The 13,508-nt window shown below is 44.6% G+C and overlaps 1 protein-coding gene across 7 annotated transcripts in view; it reads left to right on the top strand.

The window, feature by feature from the left end:
• EXPH5 (exophilin 5) overlaps positions 1-13,508 on the top strand; it is an 81,513-nt gene that overhangs the window by 30,206 nt on the left and 37,799 nt on the right. The window contains exon 1 of one of the 7 annotated variants that reach the window (XM_047876769.1): positions 2,800-2,949. The exons of the other annotated variants lie outside the window; for them this stretch is intronic. The gene's annotated coding sequence lies outside the window, so the exon portion shown is untranslated. Of the gene's footprint in view, positions 1-2,799; positions 2,950-13,508 lie in introns of those variants that run through there. 7 annotated transcript variants of the gene reach the window in all.

Raw genomic sequence — 13,508 nt, 5'->3', positions numbered from 1 at the left:
AATATTACATTATCATTTTTGTTGTGTCGTAAAGCTTTGTTTAGGCCTTTTCTCCAAAGACCCATTGAGACCTTATGATAAAGCATTGAAGACATTATGAAGAATAATCCCAAATTTGGTTGATTATTGAGAAAGAAGAATTTATTTTTTTTAATTTTTTTTTTTAAATATTTTTTTTTAATTTTTTTTCAACGTTTATTTATTTTTGGGACAGAGAGAGACAGAGCATGAACGGGGGAGGGGCAGAGAGAGAGGGAGACACAGAATCAGAAACAGGCTCCAGGCTCTGAGCCATCAGCCCAGAGCCTGACGCGGGGCTCGAACTCATGGACTGCGAGATCGTGACCTGGCTGAAGTCAGACGCTTAACCAACTGCGCTACCCAGGTGCCCCTAATTTTTTAATGTTTACTTATTTTTGAGAGAGAGAAAGAGAGAGACAGAGGGCAAGTGGGGGAGGGGCAGGGAGAGAGGAAGACACAGAAACCGAAGCAGGCTCCAGGCTCCGAGCTGTCAGCACAGAGCCCAACGCGGGGCTCATACTCATGAACCCATGAGGTCATGACCTGAGTGAAGTCGGACGCCCAACCGACAGAGTCACCCTGGCGCCCCTTCCCAAGAAAGAAGAATTTAAATACTAGAATCTGAAAATTAAAATGGTAGCAAATAACACATAACAACGTTACCAGTAAAATGTCTTTCATAGGAATGTTAAGTTTCCATCAACAAGTTACCTAATTTGGAGTAGACACGTGCATTTGTACTGGCCTGTCATACTTCATTTCACCCCGGCTACTGATTTTGTTACAGAATCATTCTAGGAGTACTTCTTTGGAGTGTGTTTGGGTAGATAAATGTAACTACATCTAAAAGCAAAACCTAATAGGCTCTTCTGGATAAACAATACCATATGAAACATTATGTGTGTTGGATATAACTGATCAGCAGAGTAATAATTCTAATGAGAACATTTAGTTCAGGGATTCAGGGGGAAATGTTCAAAGTAAAGTTTGGCCATGTGATTCTGTAGTAATTTCTGAAGATGTGGAGTGTTGATTTGTCAGGTTGATAGATGGAGAAAAACAGTTTAAACCAAACCCATCATGAGACAGGTTTGCTAAAGTGAACTTGGAAAAGGCAGAAACCATTTGGATAAGGGTTACTTCAAGGATTAACTCTTTTTGAAAATGTGTTACAAACTGATTCAAACCAACGAGCCTTCACTGATGTCCGCATCAAACTTGCTTTGACCCTGTCATTGAATTCTGCAGTGGGTAATGCTTTGCAAGTCACGGACTTCCTGAACCTCCGTTATCCCAGATAACGTCTGGGACCCAGGGACACTACTCTTCATGGTGGTGGCATTTGGGAAACGGTCAGGACATTTTCTCCATTCTGTGTCCTGAAAGCAAAGACTGAATAGCTGTTTGTAATGTCTCTTTCTTTTTTCGTTCTGGCTTGCATAATTGGTCAGGGCGTGGGTAGGGGTAGGGAGAGAGGGAATGTCATATTTCAGCATTAAGTTTCTTAAAGGTACTTCCGGAATGTTGGGCTTGAGTTGGTTTTCTGACATCGCTAAGTTTGCAAGGTACCAAGTGAATTAAATTGAATACGATCTATGTGGGTATTAATTACAGTGCAGGCAATGTAGTCTTGTGACCTTTCCGCCTCGATCTGGAATAAAGCTACCTGGGCATCGCTTTCTTTCAACCTTGTGAATTGCCGAGGCTCCCCTGACACCGTTCCTCTTCCTGTAGTTTTTTCCTGGCAGGATGTGTTCTAAGAATTAGCATTAAATTGCCTGAATAAGAGAGAAAAAACAGGCTCTGCGTTCTTATGCATGAAAATGAAGGAGGGACACATGGATACGCACAAGTATAGTTCTGTCTTGTTACCTGATTACATCACTAGCGGTACAGAGGGTGTGGCCAAAACTTAGGATGCAGTCGTCTTTGGAAAGAAGCCATGAATAATGTAATATGCAAGCAGATCCAAGCTGTTGAGATCATATACTCTTTCCGTGGATCAGAACTTACTGGCTCTCACCTGCCTTGCAGTTGTGCTGGGAAGAGCCCCCACAAGAGGCACTTCAGCCCGTTTTTGCAGCTCTGAGCAACTTCCCTACCCTGTAGAATCCGAACCCGCAACTGGAATTAGCCTTTGCCTTACAAGTTTCTCTGGAAAGATGTCTGAACATCGTTATATACGTGGAGGCGGGGGAGGGGGGGACACCTCAGTGGCTCAGTCGGTTGAGCGTCCGACTTCCGCCCAAGTCATGATCTCCCTGCTCGTGAGTTTGAGCCCCACGTCGGGCTCTGTGCTGACAGCTCAGAGCCTGGAGCTCAGATTCTGTCTCTGCCTCTCTGCCCCTCCCCTACGTGCTCGCACGTGCTCTCTCCCTCTCTCAAATATAAAATAAAAAAATTTTTAAAAAGAAGTGTAGGTGGGAATCAAAGGCAAAAAACTCTCATCTTTAACTCACTTGTATTCATTTGTTTGGTTACCCAACATTTAGTCACTGCTTGCTGTGTGTTCAGAAAGTCTGGTGCTGTGGTTAGGGAGCTGACACCCCAGTGCCATGAAGACAGGCCAAGAGGTGAATAGTTGAGGACCTGAGAAAAAAATGTGTACTCACTCTGGGAATAACTCAACACACGCTACCATGCTGAGTCGTTGGGGTCTGAAGCTAGGTCAAAGTGCTCTTTGACTTACCATGGGATAACCACAGGCATGTTTGGTTTTGGGTTTCATGGTTTCCATTTTTTTTTTGTTATTGTAATAGCACCTACCTCCCTGAGCGCCTGTGGTGATTACACGAGATAATGCGTGTGGAAGGGCCCAGCACAGTGACTGTAGCACACGAGCTTACCATTTAATCCCAGCTCCAGTTATCGCCCCTGGGAGGACGCGCAGTGGGCATGGTTCCCATAACGCTCAGCAGCATCACAAAGGTACTAGAGGTAACCCAAAATGTTACCTTCACCTTCCATAGAGGTATTGTCAGTTTGAATCTGGAATCGTAAAATCTCTTCTAGTTTGTATTCATCACATGCTGGATCCAGAGAGAGGCAGCAGAAAGAAAGAATGGAGGGGGCGGGGAGGGGGGGAGTGTAAGGACATGGACACATGAGAACCATGTAACAGTTGGGACTTTTCAGGCCAAAACACGGCAGCCCCGGGGGCCACGGAGCTGGAATCTATGCGATCTCAGGCCTGAATACAGATTTGTTTACCGTGTTCTTAAATATGAGGCTGTACTCCCTTGAAACATTAGCAAAGACATGCTTAGAATCATAAGAAGTGGGAAGGTACCCCTGGGAGCTTCTAATTCAAACCCCTTATTTTATAGATGAACAAATGCAGGTGCGGAGAGAAGAGTTTCCCAAATTCATATCCATTTGTTCACCAAGGGCTTACGGAGTCCCTACTCTATGTCAGACATCACTCCAGAAGACAGCAACAGGCAAGGTCCTTGCTCTCATGGAGTTTACTTTAGTGGAGCACAGAGGAGATGACTGACAAAAAAGCAAATGAATGAGGGTGTTTTCATAAGAAGATTAATGAGACAAAGAAAAGTAGGCCAAGTCACTTGATAGAAAGTATGGTTGGGGGAAGGGACTATTTCTGTTGGAGGGTCACAGAAGGCCTCTCTGCGACTGTGACATTTTGGCTAACGCCTAAAAGATACAAATGAATGGCCAAGCGATAAAGTAGGGAAGAACGCTGCAGGTGGAGGGACCAGCAAGTTCAAAGCCCATCGGGGACCAGAGTGGCTTTCGAAAGGAACAGAAGGAAGGCCAGCTGCTGACTGGAGCCGGGAGACGCGTGATGAAAGTGGGAGAAAAGGCAGAGGTCTGGACCGTGGAGTTTGGGATTCTAAGGATGGTGGGAAGCTCCTGGAGAGATTTAAGCAGGGCATAGTGACATGATATAACGTACATTTTTAAAATGGCGGCTGGGTGGAGCCCGAACGATAGAGGAACCAGAGTATGAAGCAGGGAGACCAGGAGGGAGTTCCTGCAGTCCACCCAGGTGACAGACAGCGGTGGTTTGGGCCAAGGAAGTGGCTATGGAAATACTACCACTTGCTAGCCACCAACTCCAGGAAAGCTAGGGGCTGTCTCTTTCGTGTACTAGTTAATCCCAACCTTCTTAGAACAGTGCCTGGCACATAGTATGTGCTCAAAAAAAAAGCCAAAAACAAATAAAAAACCCAAGCTGAATCGCATGTGTGACTACTGACTTTCTAAAGTTAGACTGGAATCCAGGATGAGATAAATCCAAGTGTAAACTATTCTCAGCTCAAAGGCTGGGTGGCTCAGCCATTGAAGCACATGACTTCTGCTCAGGTCATGATCTCACGATTCTTGAGTTGGAGCTGTCAGCACAGAGCCCGATTTGGATTCTCTGTCCACCCCTCCCTCTCTGCCCCTCCCTTGTTGGTTCTCTCTCTCAAAATAAATAAATAAACTTAAAAAGCCCCGACTATTTTCAGTTCAAAGATGCTTACCTTAGGAGAGTTTAGAAAAGTAAGCCTTTTTAGACGTTTTACTAAAAATGTGCAACAGTCTTAGCAATTGTGTGCCCGAACCTTGGTGTTAGTGCATTCAGTGTGGTGTGAGGGCCGGTCTAGTAACCGGCAGGGAGCTGACCCAGCATGCTCCCCCTGTCTGAAATCTGCACCGCAAATTAGTTTTCTAGCAGTCACACTGTTGACTTACGTCCAGTCTGGAGATCTGGGAGAGGAGGTGGCCCACCCTTAAACAGTTGATGCTTTTGAGCTTCTTTATAGGGAAAGGAAAAGCCCAAGGGTGATTCTCTTTTCTGCCGTCCAGCTGTTTTGCTGGGGAAGGTGATAGACATTTCCAGCCTCACTCCTCATCCACCAACACATTTCACAGCATCACACTCACTCAGCCCTTCATTTTGCCAGGCATGGGTGTATGAGCCTTCCATGCATTAATTCGCTCAATCCTCACCCAAACCCCATGAGATATTATGACTCCTACCCCCACTTCATAGATGAGAAAACTGAGGCAACAGAGTGGTTAAAATCACACAGTTCATGAAGATCAGGGATGGCGTTCAAACCAGGCAGTCTGACTTTAACGTAGTCGGTCAGTATTTTAATGTCTTCATGGGAAGAATGGAATAATAATATTTACCGACCACCATTCTTGCTAAGATTAAATGAACGAATACGTGTAATTACGCCTGGCCTAGAGTACGCACCGTGGAAATGTTAGCTAGGACTAGCTTTCCTGTATCATTATTATAGAAAAATTACTTTTACAACCATAATTTTAACTGGCACCCAGGATCCCCTCTCTCACTTACGTCAAATGTTGATTGAGTTGCTTTGACACCAGGACACAAGTTTGTAGAACTCATTCATTACCCCAGAGGTTCAGCAAATACATATCGATCAACCGTTAAGTCAGGGACCGTGCTAGGCCCTGGGGATGCCGAGACAATGAGACACGGTACCCGTCCTCAAGAAGCTGACAGCCTAGTGGGCGGCCAGGCAGGTGTAATGACAAGTGATCCAGCATAATTTGCAAAATCAGAGGTGACATGTCGGGCTTTCCCAGGTGGCTTGGGTAAAAGGAATGAATGGAATGGATTAAAAAGAGGTAAGATGAACCTAGGAAGACAGAAGAGCCGTGATGGCTGGCTGCGTGAGGATTTGGCACTTAGTCTGATTCAGAGTGGACAGCCAGCCTTCCTTCAGCACCTGCTTTAGGACGACTGATCAGTAAGACGTCACTCACTGTGATGTGACCCGGTGTGGGAATTACACATCTTGGTGTTACCTAGACTACTTATTTTCTTCCTTGCGTTGTGACTTCATCTCGTGTGGGAATAAACATCCGGGAAGGCTCTAATGGCCTGTTTAAGAAATATGGAAAAGGTCGCCTTTTAGTCCAGATTGGGTGATCTCAATCACAGCCATTCAAGGAACCTAAAAGGGCTTCATTATCTAGCTTGGCTTGAACGCTGGTGCCATTATTTTGCGGCCACTCTTTGAGTTCTAAAGGTTCGTGTTTTTGTTCTTATTGTTGCTACGGTTCATCCCTTCTCTTTGAGAGTTCCCTTCCTCCAGACTTCCCTCTGCGGTTTAACTTTGCTGTCAGCACAAGAACACATTTTTCAAGACACCTGCTTGCTTGCTCTCCTCCCTGCCTCTCCGTGAGTCATGGTTGTGGACGGAAGCGAACAACAGGCTGTGATGTCAGGGACAAAGGCTCTCAGAAAACAATCTTCCGAAGAGCCAGAGAGAGAGATTGGAGGCCAGGCCCCGGGCTGTGAAGCTGCTGGTGCAGCCGTGAACAAAGGCTTTTACTTTCTTTCCTCCGCCTCATCCTGGCTGAGAACTCATAATGTTTGTTTTAACGCTTTCCCTAGCAGATGAGCGATAAGAAATCTGTACCTGGAAGTGCACCTTTCAGGAGCAGAAAAACAAAGGGGCCCACTTTCCTGAAATGCATTTCCTTGGGGTTTCAGGGTTTGGAAAAGGTCCTTAGTTGGACAGCCTGATCCAGATCCCATTATAACATTCACCCGACGTCCTAGCTCTGACTCAGGAAACAGCTCCCGCCCCGTGTCTTTGTTTGTGATTTTCTATGTGTTGTGGTTGCTGGGCAATATGAAACCAAAAAAAAAAAAAATAATTGAATTTCTGCGTGGGAGGAAAACTTTAATGCTGCTTTGATCTACGATTCGAGCGACAAATCCACTTGTACAGGATTCAGTTGCACAGTTTTTTCTAGGGTTCACTGAAGTTGAAGCCTGCGAGCCCAGGAGAGGGTGTGGGATTTGGGAAATATTTTGGCAAGAGGTCCATGAAGCCGAGAGGGGAGGGTTGATAGAGATCAGTCTGCTAGGCTGCCTGGAAAGCAGAACAACGTGTAACAAGGTGGTTCGTGAACAGGAAGGCCAGCTGTAGGTGCCCAGGAGCCGAGGACATAAGAAAAGTGGAGGAAAAGTGAGAGTAAGGAGATGAAAAGGGGGAATGAGAATAGCACAAAGAGGAAGGGATACCCTCAGCAGGAGCAGCTCCTAAGGGAGCAGTGTTGAGAAACGTTTGAGATCTTTCTGCCAAGAAAACGGAAGGTATAATCGGTGCTTTCTGGCGTAGGGGAATTGTCTGCTCTCAACGTTTGCCCACCTGTACGCTCCTCGGTCATATTTGGGTCATCGTTACTACCTTTTTCATTGGCGAAAGTCACTCTGAGCTAACGTATAGCAGTTGCATGCTTATCAGGTCATGAGTTCCCATCCCAGGGCAGTGCTCCAGCCTGCCGGCTCAGTGAAGTCTCCGGAAGCGAGGACATCAAGTCCAAACGCAGCATTGTGAGGATTTAGCAATAATCGCTAAATTATTGCTTTAGCAATTTATTAATTATTTATTAATTTATTATTAATAAATTTAGTCCAAGTGCAGCATTGTGAGGATTTAGCAATAATCGCTGCAAAATCCTGTGAGTAGGAGCCCTGCAGCGCACCTGCTGTGATTAATTTTTATAACTTCAACCAGAGACCGAGAGATTGGCGAGGTTGTTTGGTTTTTGTTTTTGTTTTTTTTTGTATGAGATTTTGTTTTAGGACCCTTTTCAGACTTATGATATTTCTTAATGAATTAATTCTGATGTAGGAATAATGGGTCTTTTCATTTCGCTGCACATTTAATTTTATTTAATCTTTTTAAAAAATTTTTTTTAATGTTTATTTATTTTTGAGACAGAGAGAGACAGAGCACGAGCAGGGGAGGGGCAGAGAGAGAGGGAGACACAGAATCCGAAGCAGGCTCCAGGCTCTGAGCCATCAGCCCAGAGCCCAAGGCGGGGCTCGAACTCACGGACCGCGAGATCGTGACCTGAGCCGAAGTCGGATGCTTAACCGACTGAGCCACCCAGGCGCCCCAAATCGTTTAATTTTTTTAATGTTTATTTTTGAAGGAGAGAGAGAGAGAGAGACAGTGTGAGTGGGGGAGGGGCAGAAGAGAGGGAAACAAAGACTCTGAAGCAGGCTCCAGGCTCTGAGCTGTCAGCACAGAGCCCGACGCGGGGCTCGAACTCATGAGCTGTGAGATCATGACCTGAGCCGACATCAGACGTTCAAGCGACTGAGCCACCCGGGCACCCCTTCACCGTACATTGGAAACCAGAAGATATCTTCAAGATAATCTCACCTATGTTTATGTTTTTAAGTTGTGCATAACAAATCATCCCGAGGCTTCAAGGTGCAGAAGGACTTCTGTTTATCAGCTCACAATTCTGTGGGATGGCCATGTGGGCTGCACTCAGTCGGGTGGCTCTCCTGGTCTCACCTGGACTCTCCCACCGGGCTCAGCTACATCTGGATGGGCTAAGGTGGCTTCTTCACTCACAGGTCTGGCAGGTGGCCATGCCGGTCCGCTCATGTTCTCATTCTCCCAGAGGCCAGCCCAGGCTTCCTTTTGCACCAGAATCAAGATTCTGAGAGGCAGAGAGAAGGCAGAGGCTGTGAGGCTTCCTGAGGCCTGGGCTCAGAAGTCCGACCATACCTCTTAATTACGTTCAGTTGCTCTAAGCCCAAGGCCAGCCTGGATCCAAGGGACAGGAGTGACAAAGTCACATGGCAAAGAAAGAAGTTTGGGGAAGTGAGGAGTTGTGTAGACCTGTTTTGTAACAGTCTGCCTCGTCATCCAACCTCCTTTCACAAATGAGGGAAATAAAGCCAGGAAAGTTAAATATTTGGCCAAGATCACCCAGCTCGAACCTGACCCTGGTCCAGTGCTCTTTGAACTCTCTGAGCAGACAAGGGGTGCGGGGCCAAGAATGGAACATAAAGAGATAGCTGTCATTCACGGAGGACATGCTAAATGTTAGTAGGAAGTGAGCCGCGAAGATGAGTACAAAAGTCTGCTCAGGGTAAAGATGAGCAAACTAAAAATGAGTTGGAAAGGTCAGCAGGGGCACAGTGGGAGAAGGGAGATGAGATTCATGACGTCAGGAGGAACCTCAGGGGACAGACTCGTTCTACAGGTGCTCGAATGGCATCACAGCAGCATGGGGACGACGAAGATTTGTGGGGATGAGGAAGGAACGTTGTGAGTTGGAGCAGAGGGCTGGGATTGTGGCTCAGCAAGAAAAAACCTGATTTAGTGGAGTCAAGTTCATCAGCCTGGGGGTAGAATAGATTACAAGTGTAGGCACCCGTCCCTCCTGATATGTTGAGTCAGGCCGGACTGACGAAGCCAGCAAGGTGTGTGTAATTTATCTGTGAGCCTGTTGTCTGGAAGCCTCAAGGGTCTGCTCGTTGGCGTAGATTGCATGGCCTGCCCCACATGGCTGCCTGAGTATGTGACAAGCCCGCATAGAGGAGGAAGAGCCGGGACAGCCTGCCTGGCTATGAACTTGGTTGAATTCCACCTGCAAGCGAATGTTCTCTCTCCCGGACTGAGGCCAGCTGAGACTTAAAATACTGTCCTTTTAAGGTTGACATGTCTTCAGGTTAAGGTTATTTGTTTTTTCTGCTGGTGTTGAGCTTTGATATATATTTTTTTAAGTAAATAGATCAGTCTAAACCACTGCTTTTACCGTTGTGTTCTTTGTGATAGAAGCAGCTCAGTCAGCCAGTATAAAGGTACTGACTATACTTTATAGGATGTAGGACTCTTTGGTGTAAAACATTAAGGAGTTGAGTTATAGGTACCTAGAGAGTTTAGACTTGTATGTCATTCACAGCTTCCCTTCCTGGGTTTTATTCACTTCAAAGGCCAGGACTATTTATGTTTTACTTCCTTTAATAATTGGTAAATGCAATGCCTTTTTTTCCTTTTTTCTTTTTTTTTTTTTACTCCCTGACCCTTGGGTTTTCTGGCTCTTGGCTGTACATATTTACCCACTTTCCTGACAGCTTTGGAATATCTCTGCTTTAAAAGCCACTGCATTTCTTTTTTTTTTTTTTTAAGTTTATTTATTTAAAAAAATTCTTTTTTTTAACATTTATTCATTCTTGAGAGACAGAGAGACAGAGCATGAGTGTGGGAGACGCAGAGTGAGAGAGGGAGACACAGAATGTGAAGCAGGCTCCAGGCTCTGAGCAGTCAGCACAGAGCCCGACGCGGGGCTCGAACTCATGGACCACGAGATCATGACCTGAGCCGAAGTCGGATGCTTAACCAGCTGAGCCACCCAGGCTCCCCTTATTTATTTATTTTAAAGTAATTTCTCCACCCAAGGTGGGGCTCGAACTCACAACCCCGAGATCAAGAGTTGCACGCTCTAGTGAATGAGCCAGCCAGGTGCCCCAGAAGCCACTGAGTGTCTTTGAAATCATGCCCTTGTATGTATCTGCATGTACTACTGTCTGCATTTCATTTCTCATTGCCTACAGGAGACAAATATTAGCCTAAGCACATCCACAGATTATGTTTTTCCTTCCCTAAACCTAATCAGAATGAAAGTCAGAAACCTGGGGGGAATAATTAGAGTAAATAAGAAAAGTAACGAGTCTGTGTTTTATTAAACGTGCCTCATTCCGGTGAAAAACCCTGAGGCATTGTCATAAATTGATAAAATGTACAATTGCCAAAACACAAAATGTCATTAGTAAGCAGACATGTGGGAACGTAATCAAGCCTCCCTACTCATCAAAGAAATGTAGCTTTTTTTTTTTTTTTTTTAAGCAAAGGAAACAAAATTCCTTAAAAATAGCTGGAGCACCCAGGTGGCTCAATTGGTTAAGCATTCGACTCTTGATCTTGGCTCAGGTCATAATGTCACCATTCGTGAGTTTGAGCCCCGTGTAGGGCTGTCAGCATGGAGCCTACCTGGGATTCTCTCTCTTTCTCTCTCTCTCTCCCTTTGCTCTCTGCCCCTCCTCCGCTCACGTGTGCTCTGTCTCTCTCTTTCCTTCTCTCTCAAAATAAATACACGTTTTAAAAAGAAAGAAAAATAGTGGCCCGCAATTACAAGCATGGTACCTTGAAAGTATTAAATTCAGAACATAAAAATACTCAAAATAATAGCATGTAGTATTCTGTAGGTATCCACTTACCATCTTGTACATCACTGGTGTGAATAATATGCTGCAGCCCTTGTGAGAAGCATTTTGGGAGGGTGTATAAAGAATAAAAAAAAAATGTGATTGACTCTTGGACGCGATAATTCAATGTCTGTTAAAGACACTGCAAAAATTGAAAATTCACAATGGTGTTCCCCACAGCGGTCTTTGTAAGGGAAAATCGTCATGTTCTTCACCAGAGGAATAGTAAATAAATTCTAGAAATCATGCTAGCTTGAATATTATGCAAATATTTAATGATTGCTCCAAAGAGGAGTAATGGTAAAGGTGTTCAATAGATAATGTTGTTTTTTTGAAGATGACGTATGCTCCATCTCTATGAATGGCATCATCTGTGCACCTGTGTGAATCAGAAATTGAGGCATCTTCCTTGACATGTCTCTGACTCCTAGCTCTCCAGAGTTACTTCATCACTCGGTGGGCACTTGGAGGTAAATTTTACCCACAAAGTAGCTCTGAACACGTTCTACTTTTCTTCTGCTTCACCACCATCATCCTGGTCTAAGAAAACACCTCTCTCTCCTGGACCCTGCAAGTACCCTGACTACTCTCCTCTTCTCCACTGGAATCTTCTCCCCACCTATAGCTGGGATGTTTTTTTTTTAGTTATTTTTCTTTAATTATTTCTATTAGTTATTTTTCTTTAATTATTTCTTTAATTATTTTAAACAAATTAATTTTCTTTAATTATTGAGGTATACTTGATGTATAGCATTATATTACTTTCAGGTGTGCAACATAATGATTTTCATATTTGTAGACACTGCAAAATGATCACCTCAGTCACATCTATCACCACACATAGCTACAACTTGTTTTCTTGTGCTGATGACTTTTAAGATCTACTCTCTTAGCAACTTTCAAATAGGTACTACTCTGTTATTGACTATGGTTGTTGTGCTGTACATGACGTCCCCAGGATTTATTTATTCTGGAACTGGAACTTGGTTTTGACTCCCTTCACCCATTTCTCCACGCCCCCCCCCCCCCGCCATCCCTCACCTCTGGCAGCCACCAATCTGTTCTCTGTGTCTATGAGGTTGGTTTGTTGTTGTTGTTTAAATTCCACATGCAAGTGAGATCGTCTGGTATCTGTTTTTCTCTGACTTATTTCACTTAGCATAACGCCCTCAGGTTCTATTCACGTTGTGGCAAATGGCAAGACTTCATTCTTTTTTATGGCTGAATAGTATTCCGTTGTGTGTGTATAATTGTGTATGTATTGTATTGTACATATATATTATACATATATAGTTTCATATTACATATAAAATTGTATTTGTGTCATTTTGTTTTTGCATACAATTACAATTCCAGAGGCGCATGTACTTTTTGAGTTAGTGTTTTCATTTTCTTTGGATAAATACGCAGAAGTGGAATTGTGGGTCATATGTGGTAGTTCTCTTTTTAATTTTTTGAGGAACCTCCATACTGTTTTCCACAGCGGCCGCACAAATTACATTCCCACCAACAGTGCGTGGGTATCCCCTTTTTCCACATCCTCACCAACACTTATTATTTCTTGTCTTTTTGGTACTCGCCATTCTGCCTGGTGTGAGGCGAGAACTCATTGTGGTTTTGATTTGCATTTCCCAAGTGATTAGTAATGTTGAGCATCTTTTCATGTGCCCTCAGGCCGTCTGTATGCCTTCTTTGGAAAGATGTCTATTCAGATCCTCTGTCCATTTTTTAATCAGATCGTTTGGTCTTTTTGCTACCAACTTATATGTGTTCTTTATGTATTTTGGTAATGAACCCCTTATCAGATATATGATTTGCAAACAGTTTCTCCCTTTCCATAGGTTGCCTTTTCATTTTGCTGATGATTTCCTTTGTTGTGCAGAAGCTTTTTAGCTCAGGGTGATCTTTGGAAAATGCGAACCTGGTGTGCCATGCCACTGCCAAGTCAATAATGCATTCTTGCTGCTGCAGGACTAAATGCCAGGCTGTTCACCCCATGCTCACGCTGCGTGATCTAGCAGCCGCCTCTCGGCTCTGCCCTACGGCTAGTAGGTCCGTCGTCTCCACGTCCACACTGCAGCCAGGCTGGCCTCATTTCAGCTCCTTGCTTCTTTCCTTGGGGGCACTTGGTCTATGGCTGCGCCTCCTCTGCCTGGAAAGCTGTGTGCCAGAACCACCTGCCCGCTACCCCTTCATCCTTCAACCTTCAGGCCATGTGTCATCTTCGCAGGAGAATCTTTGCTCCCGCCTCAGACGAGGGTCCTTGTTTCATGTTCTCCTAGAACCTGTTTACTTTTCTACTGTTTGCCCCCAAAGGGTGTAAATTCCATGAGGGCGAGGACTTGACTTGTTTACTGCTCTTTACCCAGAGTTTCAAACGTGTGTTGAATGAATAAATCATACTCACCACTCTTTGTTACTTTACATCTCTGTTGTTATCGGGCTCAAGTCTGCCTCTTATTGGATGGAGAGTTCCATG

This window comes from Prionailurus viverrinus, chromosome D1 (assembly GCF_022837055.1).
Source record: "Prionailurus viverrinus isolate Anna chromosome D1, UM_Priviv_1.0, whole genome shotgun sequence".
NCBI classification, from domain to species: domain Eukaryota; kingdom Metazoa; phylum Chordata; class Mammalia; order Carnivora; family Felidae; genus Prionailurus; species Prionailurus viverrinus.
The sequence above is the reverse complement of the archived record's forward strand: the minus strand, read 5'-3'. Positions and strand labels throughout refer to the sequence as shown.